Here is an 11,248-nt window from a genome sequence, read left to right on the forward strand (position 1 = left end):
GATTTCCTTGGCCACCCCACAAGAAGTTGGGATGGTTCCTCCAACCTGCATTATAAGTATTACTGTATGGGTTATTTTGAGGTACTAGAATTATTGTTACCCATATATTGAAATTGTTCCTCCTCAGTGCTAGGGTTGAAGGATTGATATTCTATGTGTACTCCTCCTCTATTTGAATTGCATCTCCTCACTAGATGTAACTGAGTAGAACCACACAAACCATCAATCTTTTTATTTAAAAGTTCTACCTGGTTTGATAGCATAGTGACTGCATTGAGGTTGAAAACACCGGCTGTTTTTGGCGGCTTTATTCTCATGACTTGCCACTAATAGTTATTCAGTGACATCTCTTCAATAAATTCGTAACCCTCTTCAGGTGTCTTGTTGTTCAAAGTTCCACCGACGACTGCCTCGATCAGTTGCCTTGTTGAGGGGTAACACCGTTGTAAAAAGCCTGAACTTGCAGCCATAGAGGTAACCCATGGTGAGGGCACCTCTTTAATAGGTCCTTGTATCTCTCTCATGCATCATACAGGGTTTCTAATTCCATCTGCACAAAAGAAGAGATGTCATTCCTCAATTTGGCCGTTTTAGCTGTTGAAAAATATTTAAGTAAAAATTTTTTGATTCGTTCCCAAGTAGTGATTGACCCTTGTGGTAACGAGTTCAACCACTGTTTAGCTTTGTTCCTCAATGAGAATAGGAACAACCGAAGGCGTATGGCATTATTAGAAATGCCATTGATCTTAAAAGTGTCGTAAAACTCCAGAAAATTCTCCAAATGAGTGTTTGGATCCTCGTCATGCAAACCATCAAACTGAACAAACTGTTGTATCATTTGAATCGTGTTAGGTTTCTGTTTAAAATTATTTGCAGCAATAGTAGGTCTAACTATACTAGATTCGGCTCCTGTTAAAGTAGGTTTAGCATAATCATACATAGTATGAGGAGCAGGATTCTGATTTACTAGATCAGCAGCAATCGCAGGAGGTAGTGAATTTTCCTGATTTTTAGCCATCTCCTTGGTTGTGGTGTGAATATCGTCCTCTCGCTTTTCCTCTATGTATCTTAGGCTTCGCCTTATTTCTTTTCAATTTCTGTGAGCTGTGCTTTCGATCTCACTATCAAAAAGTAATGGTCCTGATGAGTTTCTTCTAGTCATAAACTATAAAAAACCTACCAGAAGGAAAAAAAATAAAATTTAGTAATATAAACAAAATTAAAATAAAATTTAAATTGCAATAAAATAAATGGCTAAAGTAATAAAAATCAAGCATTCCTAATATCTTAATTCCCCGGCAATGCCGCTAAAAACTTGATGTTGCGTGATAAGTTTTATATTTATGATTGATCGTACTTGAAAATTAACTACTATCACGATAAAGGCAAGCGCACCTATCGAATAGTAGTATAGCTTATAACAAGACCGGAATGTCGAACCCACAGGAACTAAAAGTACTAGTATTAACCTTCTTTTTATTATCTAGCCTAAAAATAAGGTGATTTGCTTTATCTAAACTAATTAACTAAACTAAGAATGCACAGAAAGAAAATTGGGGAAATACTTTTGGGAAAACTGATTGATTTAGATAATACCCAAGGAAAAATCCACCTAGACTTCAATTGTTATTTGACTCTGAATTAGACGATTTATTCACTTGACTTGATCTGTAGAAATCCCTAATTTATATTATTATCTCTTTCGAGACTAACAGCATCTAACCCTAGGTTGATTAATTGAAATCTCTTTCTAATTAAAACCCCTAGTGTTGTATTAACTTGATCTATGGATTCCCTTATTAGGTTTAACCTTAATCTGGCAGATTTATGTCACCCTATGTCTAGGGGTGCAATCAACTCTGCTTAATTATGCTAGATCTACTCTTAGACAGGGAGTTTTGCTCCTCTGAATAAGCATATCAATACTTGAATCAATATCCTGGAATATTAAAGCAAGGATTAAGAACACATAATTAAGAACAAATCAAGTATTTATCATATAATTCAGAAAATAATAACAAGGTCCGTCTTATGTTTCATTCCCCTCAGGTATTTAGGGGATTTAATTCATATGTGTAAAAGAAAACATCTCATAAGAATAATAATAACAAAACATAAAGAAACCTAAAAATCCTTGAAGGAAATTGAAGGGAGATCTTCAGTCTTGAAGGAGAATCTGACTTCTGAGATGGATCAATTGGCTTTCTTCGAGTAATTCCTTACTTCCCACTTTGTGTGTCCTCTTTAATCTTCCTCTATGGTGTTTATATAAGCTTTAGAATACCTTAGAACCTTCCAAAGTTCCTTTTTCCGGATAGAATTAGACTTGGGCTCCACAGGGACACGCCCGTGTGGCACGCCAATGTGCAAATGCTTCAAACCGTGTTAGAGTCTATTAAATAGACACGAGCATGTGGTGTGGCTTAAGACGTGTTAAAGTATGCTAAATAGACACAGGCGTGTGATCTACCCGTGTAAGGAAGTCCAGGCCGTGTTGATTTCCCATGTTGACCTATTTTCTCCATTTTTGGCCCGTTTCTCGCTCTTTTTACTCGCTTATGCTCACCTAAGTATAAAACATGAAATTAAAGGATTAGGAGCATCAAATTTCATAAATCTAATGATAATTCATCCAAAAATGTGCTAAGCATGGGATAAAAATATGTATAAATTACGACTTATCATGAAGAAAGAGTTTTGGTCGAAATGAATTAAAGATGACAGTCGTAGAGCATGGATTTCCTGTTACGGGGTTCCAATCCATGCTTAGAGCATTTGTATTTTCCAAAAAATTAAAAAAAGTTGGGGAACTTCATTAGTATCGATGAAGACACGATGAAATTTTGTTGGTGTTATGAACAAGGTACAAGCAAGTTCAGCTTTGACTTGAGCAGTAAGGCTCGAGACTTGTAGAAGAAACAAAAACAAAATTCAAGAATAGAATTGAAAACAAAGGACATAGATGGATTATATGGATGAAATATGATAGATTTTCATTAAGAAAGAACTTTGGCATAATGCCATTCCATATACCAGACATAAGCTGGTCAAAATGAACAAATTTCACCTAAACAATCACCTACTACCACTAAACAACATTGAAACTTGTTAAACATTACTTGTACACTTTGACAAACTGATTTATTAGCTCAATACTACCTAACTACATCAAATAAATCAGCAAAAAAGTTGAAAACAAACTAAATTACATAACAACAACCTAAAGTAACAAAATGAACTAAAACGAAACAGCTTCTTCAATTGCATCTCCTTTACTCGGGCTTCATGGTCTGCTTCTTGGCTGTTCCTGATGCTACATGCTAACCAACCTTCAACACCCCTTGGTTAGCATGTTGTAAACTCCCATTTCAACTCTTAAATGTAAGAATCTTGACACACTAAGGGCTTTTGTCAAAATGTCAGCTAGTTGCTTTTTAGAACTGCAATGAACCAGTTTCACTTCCTGTGCTTGTTCCATTTCTCTTACAACATGAATTTAATGTTGAAGTGCTTTTTCCTTCCATGGAAAATCAGATTCTTTGTATTTTCAATTGTAACAGCAGATTGGTTGTCACACATTATCTCTGTTGCTTCCCTTTGGTGAAGATTCAGATCAGCCAAGATCTTCTTTAGCCAAATGGCTTGGTTGACAGCTCCTGTAGCTGCAACATAATCTGCCTCAGTAGTTGACTGAGCAACAACATTTTTCTTCTTCGATCTCCAACAAAAGATGGCTGAACCAAGGGTGGAAACATTCCCTGAGGTGCTCTTCATGTCATCCATCGAACCAACGCAGTCACTATCAGCATAACCAACCAATTTCAAGCTTTCAGCTTTGCTATATAGCATTCCATAGCTCAGAGTACCTTTGATGTACCTGAGAACCCTTTTTGCAGCTTAAAAATGCTTTTCATCGCAGCAATGCATGAATCTTGAGAGCAAACTTACAGCAAACATAATGTCTAGCCTAGTGGCAATCAAATATAGCAAGCAACCTACCAAGCTTCTGTAGATAGACTCACTAACCTGTTTAAAATCTTCTTGGCTCTATAGTTTCTCTCCAATGGCAGTTGGAGTGCTTGTTACCTTACAATTCTGCATTGAGAACTTGTTTAAAATCTTAATGGCAAAAGCCTTTTGACTTAGAAAGATTTCTTCCTAAGTTTGAGTTACTTCCATGCTTAGGAAGTAGGACATTTGTCCCAAGTTAGACATTTCAAACATTTGTTGCATTTTGGCTTTGAAATCAGCTAGCATTGCTTGGTCTCCTCCTATCACCAGTAGGTCATCAACATATAAGGATACAATGAGCTGAGTTTCAACTCCTTCCTTCTTAACATACAATGTTGGCCCACTAATGCTCCTTTCAAAACCCAAACTGACCAAGTAGCTATCGATTTTGCTATACCAGGCCCTTAGTGCCTGTTTCAAGCAATACAGGGCTTTCTTCAGTCTGTAGACCATGTTCTCATTATCTATTACTTTGAAATCTTGAGGTTGATCAATATATATCTCTTCTTCAAGGAAGCCATTGAGAAAAGTTGATTTAACATCAAACTGGTGGATTTTCCATTTTATTTGAGCTCTAAGGCAACCAACAGCCTTATGGTGTCAAGCCTGGCCACTGGTGCAAAGGTCTCCAGGTAGTCTAATCCATACTTTTGGCTAAACCCTTTCACAACTAGCCTTGCTTTCAACTTGTTCAAACTTCCACCAGCATTCTGTTTAGCTCGATAGACCCATTTCACTCCAATGATCTTCCTATTGGCTGATCTTTCAACTAGTTCCCAAGTCTGATTCTTCCCAATCATCCTGATTTCATTAGCCATTGCCTGTTTCTAGCCTTGATGAGCTTCAGCCTCTTCAAAGCAGCTCGGTTCCACTATGGATACTTGAGCTCTTTCATAAATCTCAGCCAATGGTCTAGTGCCCCTGACTGGTTTATCATTAATGTCTATTTTAGGACTATTTTGATCAGCCCCAGTCTTGTCAGCCATAAGGTCTTTAGAAACTGCCTCTAGCTCATTCTTCTCCCAATTCCAACATAATTTTTCATCGAACACTACATCTATTCTAACAAGCACCTTATTTTTTGGAGGATCCAAGATCCTATAGCTCTTCTTGACGTATTGTAGCCTACTAGAATACCAGGTTGTACTTTCTTGGCCAATTTATCCCTCTTCACAGTTGGTACATGTGCATAGCATATGCAGCGAAATACCCTCAGGTGAGCTAGTGAAGGCTTGAACCCAAACCAGTCCTCAAATAGAGTTTTGTAAGCCAATGCCTTGGTTGGAAGTCTGTTTTGGATGTAGACAGTAGTGTTAACTGCTTTAGCCTACAAAGTTTTGGGCAAATTCTTCTTAAACATCAAGCATTTGGCCATATTCATCAAGCTTCTATTTTTTCTTTCACTAACACTATTCTGTTGAGGTGTATAGGTGTTGGTGAGCTGGTGTTTAATGCCTGGTTCATCACAAAATGCTTGAAATTGAGCTGAGGTGTACTCAGTTCCATTATCAAACCTTAGAGTCTTGAGCTTGCAACCTATTTCAGTCTCTGCAATAACCTTGAACTTCCAAAACAATGAGGTCACCTTTGATTTGTGTTTCAAGAAGTAAATCAAACAAAATCTTGAATGATCATCAATAAACAGAATGAAGTACCTGCTGTCATTCAATGCCTGAGTCTTCATGGGGCTACACACATCAGTGTGCACAAGCTGCAACCTTTCTGAGGCTCTCCAGGCATTGTTTGAAGGAAATGGCAGCTTGGCCTGCTTTCCTAGCTAAACTTCCTCCTTTTCAACTGAGTTGATGAAGTTCTCAAATAGATCTTCTTTGGTCAGCTGGTCCATCGATTTGTAGTTGGCATGACCAAGCCTTTGGTGCCATAGCTTAGATTCATCTGAAGAAATAGTGTAGACACTGCCTAGGACTTTGTTCCAGTCTATAACAAAGCTTTTGTCAGTCATTGCTACTGACATAAGCCTGGATCCACTTGGATCACTGATTTGGCACTCATTGCCCTTGAACAAAATAGAACAGCTTTTCTCTAGTAGTTGAGCTATACTGAGTAGGTTTCTATCAATTTCAGGTACCAATAGAACATTTGAAACTAGCTTGTTACCTGTGGGAGTGCTTATCAGCACATCTTCCTTGCCTTCTGCATTGATAAAGTGGCCATTACCTACTTTCACCTTTGTTTTGAAGCTTCTATCAATTGACTTGAAGATTGAAGCATCTGGTGTCATGTGATTTGTGCAGCTACTGTCTATAAGCCATCCCTTTGTGGATTTCTCCTTAGCAGCTGAGCATGAAACTGTAAAAACTTGCTCCTCATGATCACTGCCTTCTTCAGCTATTTGGGCCTCAGCTTTTGGCTATTGTGGTTGATTCTGCCTTGGTTTGCCTTTACTTTTGCAAACCTTTTCAACAAGACCCATCTTCTTACAGTATTGGCACTGCACATTTGGTCTAAACCAGCAACTGGCTTCTAGATGACCAAGCCTTTTGCAATGTCTACAGGGTTGACCCCTTCTTCTTAGAGCATCTGACTTAGGCTTGTCTTTCTAAGTATTTTTGCCTTTGTAGGTAGAAGAGCTTGAAGCAGACTTGGTTTTAGCTTAAAAGGCACCTTCTTGGTGCTCCTTCAGTCTACTGGCCCTTCTTTGCTCTTGTGCATAAAGAGCATTGATCAACTCTGTCAATGAGATGATGGTCAGGTCCCTTGAATTTTCGAGGGAATATATTTTTGCCTCATACCTCTTAGGTAAGGTTGAGATCACCTTCTCCACTATTATTGCTTTGCTAAACTACTCTCCAAGGAGCCTTATGCTATTTACCACAGCCATAATTCTATCTGAATACTGCTTGACAGTTTCTTCCTCCTTCATCTTTAAATTTTCGAAATCTCTTCTCAAATTCAAAAGCTATTGTTGCCTAGTTCTCTCTGTCCCTTGAAACTCCTCCTTCAATCTGTCCCAGGCTTACTTTGGTGTCTTACAGGCCATGATCCTTGTGAAGATCACATCTAACATACAATTTTGGATGCAAGACATGGTTTTATGCCTCTTTGTCCTCTCATCAGCATGCTGCCTTATTTGAGCCACAGTTAGATTGGCTCTAAGAGGTGCTGGCTCAACATCTGAGTTGACCACCTCCCATAGATCGGATACCTGTAGGTAGGTCTTCATTTTGACCACCCATATATGATAAGCCTCTCCATTGAAGACTGGTGGTGTAGCTGGTGAGAAGCCTGATGAAGCCATCGATTTGAAGTTAGCAAGAAACAGGTCCACTGAGATTAACGACTCTAGATACCAATTTTTGGTGTTATGAACAAGGTGCAAGCAAGTTCAGCTTTGACTTGAGCAGCAAGGCTCAAAACTTGCAAAAGAAACAAAAATAAAATTCAAGAACAGAATTGAAGGAAAAGGAAATAGATGGAGTATATGGATGAAATCTAATAGATTTTCATTAAGAAAGAACTTTGGCATAATGCCATTACATATACCAGACATAAGCTAGTCAGAATGAACAAATTTCACCTAAACAATCACCTACTACCACAAAACAACATTGAAACTTGTTAAACATTACTTGTACACTTTGACAAGTTGATTTATTAGCTCAATACTACCTAACTACATCAAATACATCAGCAACAAAATTGAAAACAAACTAAATTACATAAAAACAACTTAAAGTAAAAAAATGAAATAAAATGGAACAGCTTCTTCAATTGTATCTGCTTTGCTTGGGCTTCGTGGCATGCTTCTTGGCTGCTCTTGGTGCTACATGCTGACCAGCCTTCAACAAATTTAGATCCTTTTCCAAGGGAAACTTTGAGTTTATCACTAACTAAATGAATTGAATTGACGAAGTGATTAAATTAAAAGTAGAAGATGTGTTGTATGATGTTTGTGTTTCAGAGATTGATCCTATCCTTATTCTCTATCTGCAATATACTCATGTGAAATGGAATGTCAGTCCTCCAAATATTGAAAACTTATAGTGATAGAACCCATGGCGATTGATTCACGTATGATGGTGTTGGGTTGGAAGCTTCTTTAAAGACGTTTCAAATATGGAGAAGAGAAAAATTGCAGCAGACATGAAAGTTGTTGAGCTCGAGATGAACTATGGAAAGGAGACGTGGTAGACCGAGAAAGGGTCAATCTAAGGGTTCAATAACTGCTTCTCTATAATAGCCCGATTTAGACCCTATTCGGAATGGTGGTTTCGGGACCGTGAATCTGAGTTAGAAAATATTTAAAAATTATTTTTTGTGTTTATTATGTGTGAATTTATATGTGTGAAATTTTTGTGATTTGATTTTGTCATTTGAGTGCTCGATTAAATAAAAGGGCTTAATCGCATAAAATAAAAATTTGGTGGTTAATTGAAAAAGGGTTGAAATGAATGTGTCTTTATATGTTGAGGCATTTAAAATGCAATTAGACCATTAATATATGGGATGGACGGTTGTAACCTATTGTTATAATGGTTTCATATTTTATAATAAAGGCTAATTATGTAAATTAACTAATATGTTAATATATGCTATAATATCACATAATTAAAAAGCCATTGTTCATACTTTTCTTTGACCAAATAATAAAAAGAAAATAAAAGAATAAAAGCTTTAGGTATTCGGCCATTCTCAAACTTGATTCAAGGTGAGTTCTAGCTTGGTTTTTGATAATTTTTACGTTTTTGAGATCGTTGCTATGTTATCTATAAAGTCCATGCTCGAATTTTTTATTTTGATGAATATTTTGAGTTATTTCATTGTTGAAAGCTTGTGATTTTTGTTGTTTGATGATGGAAAATAAAAGATATGTGATAGATTAACATGTTTTGTATTGGAATTTTTGATTATTTTGAGTAATTAGGACTAAATTGCAAAAATAATAAATTGAGGGACTACATGTGAAATAAATAAAATGTATGGATTTTTATGAACACTAGGAACATTCGGCCTAAGCATGGTGTGTGAAAATTTTGCATGTTTTTTGTTTTATGCAATTTGGACTAATTTGTAAAAAGTGTCAAATGTTAGGGGTAAAATGGTAATTTTCCATTTATGTGTTTTTGGACTAAATTGAATGAAAATATGTTCGAATGAGTTTAATTTGAATATGTTTAGATCAAGAACCAAAGAAATCGGATTTGGATCGGGAAAAAACTAAAGTTGTCAACTAGTCGTCCCGTTCCGTTTTTCGTCATTCGAGGTAAGCTTATAAGCAAATAGACGTTGTTAATTTTAATTAAATGTGAGTTATATATGCTAAAATGAAATATGTGAATATATATATATATGAGTTAGCTGAATGTGTACAAGCTTGGCAGATATGTTTATGAATTCATTTCGACTGAGTTACGACATCCGAAAGTCCCGTACGAACCTTAGGAATAGCTAGGATACATATGTCATGACATAGGATTTCCTATATGTGTTCTCGAGTAAGACCACATCTGGAATGTTGACATCAATATGTGGTTATGAGTAAGACCATGTCTGGGACATCGGCATCGTATTCGATTCGTGTAAGACCCTATCTGGGATAGTGACACCGATATGAGATAGCATGTAAGACCACGTCTGGGACATTGGCATTGTATGGTATATGTGATTATCTGAGTATCCTATTCAATTCCAAATGGTTCAACGGGAAATGTTAAGTTCTGAACGAAGGTGTAAATCGAGCTAAAACGATCAGGTATGAGTTAGTTAATCACCTATCTGAAAATAAGGTAAGTTGGCCATTTAATATGTGGTCCAAATAATACAAGTTATTAATGTAAAAATATGTGTAATTTGTGGTATATTCGGCCATATAATATAAATATGTATGTGATTGTTATACTCTGATTTATGAATATATGCATATAAGTGTATATGTACTTGTGATGATAAAGATATTTTGGCTTGGAAATTGAGTGATAGTTTGTTAATGTATATATATGTCCATTCGGCCATGAATAATTTATATGTAAAAGTATATATAATACGTGAAATTTTAAGCTTAAGATTTAAAGTGATTATGATGGTATAATTTGGTTTAGTTTAAATGAATTGATTATGTCAATTAGTTGTTTATTTGCTTATGACTTACTAAGCTTAAATAGCTTACTGTGTGTGTTCTTGCTTACCTCTATTTTATAGATTTTGGATTCAAGTTACGAGCTCGGGGATCGTCAGCAAAGTCTATCACACTATCGACTATTTTTGGTATTTTTATAAGTGCACTTTCGAATCTATGGCATGTATAGGCTGGATTATACTTTTGAGATGTTGGATTTTGGTTTATGTATAATTTAAGCCATGCGAAAATGGCTTAACTTCTATGCTTTAATTTGGTTATGTTTGATTATGGTTTAAGTTCATTTTGGTTATAATGCTATGTACCATGGATGAATGGTATTTGTGATATGTGTTTTGTGCATTGAAGTTGGTTGATGATTTTGGATGTGGTTTGAGTGAATCAACTAAGATATATATATAATAGTATGAATTATGTTTGGTATGCTACCTTTGGTTAATATGTTTTGATTATGTTTTACATGTGTTAATAATGGTTTAAAATTAGTTGATGAGTATATTTGAATAAATGTTGAAATGAGATAATGAATATATTTGATTAATAGTTTGACATTTGTATATATATTTACATTCTTGCTTATGATGCATTAGTTTGACATATACATTATTTCAAAGTATGTATATATATATATATATATATTGAGGTGATTGGTCATATGTTTTGGTAGTAAATTGAATGATGATTATATAGAGACAAAAATATTTCAGTTGTGGTTTGATATTGATGTATTGGGAAGATATGATTTGCATTATAAGTAGTTCAAGTTAATGAGCTCAATACAAAGAACATATGTGTTTGATAGGTTTGTTATATAATTCAATAAAGAAGTTATGTTAGTTATAATGTATATTCGGTTATGGTATTAAATATTTTGATGTGTTTTTTATGGCATATTTTATGAGATAGATTGGTATGATTCTTGTGTATGTGTATATATATATATATATATATATATATATATATATTTGGTGATTTAAATTATGACCACTTGAATAGTAAAAAGAAATGTAAAGTTAATATTATAATCGAATGGCCATAAGTAAAATTAAGTATATTCATCAATGATTTGAGAATGTATATTTGGTTATATGAGTGTTAATTATGTATGAAATTAGTATGTGAATGGGGTGTATTATGGGT

The 11,248-nt window shown here is 35.3% G+C and overlaps 1 non-coding gene across 1 annotated transcript; it reads left to right on the forward strand.

The window, feature by feature from the left end:
* Positions 1–476: 476 nt before the first annotated feature.
* Positions 477–583, forward strand: LOC128281886 (small nucleolar RNA R71). The gene has a single exon (XR_008272168.1). It is a non-coding gene; the product is annotated as a small nucleolar RNA R71 (small nucleolar RNA).
* Positions 584–11,248: the final 10,665 nt, after the last annotated feature.

Source organism: Gossypium arboreum, chromosome 1 (assembly GCF_025698485.1).
Source record: "Gossypium arboreum isolate Shixiya-1 chromosome 1, ASM2569848v2, whole genome shotgun sequence".
Classification (NCBI taxonomy): domain Eukaryota; kingdom Viridiplantae; phylum Streptophyta; class Magnoliopsida; order Malvales; family Malvaceae; genus Gossypium; species Gossypium arboreum.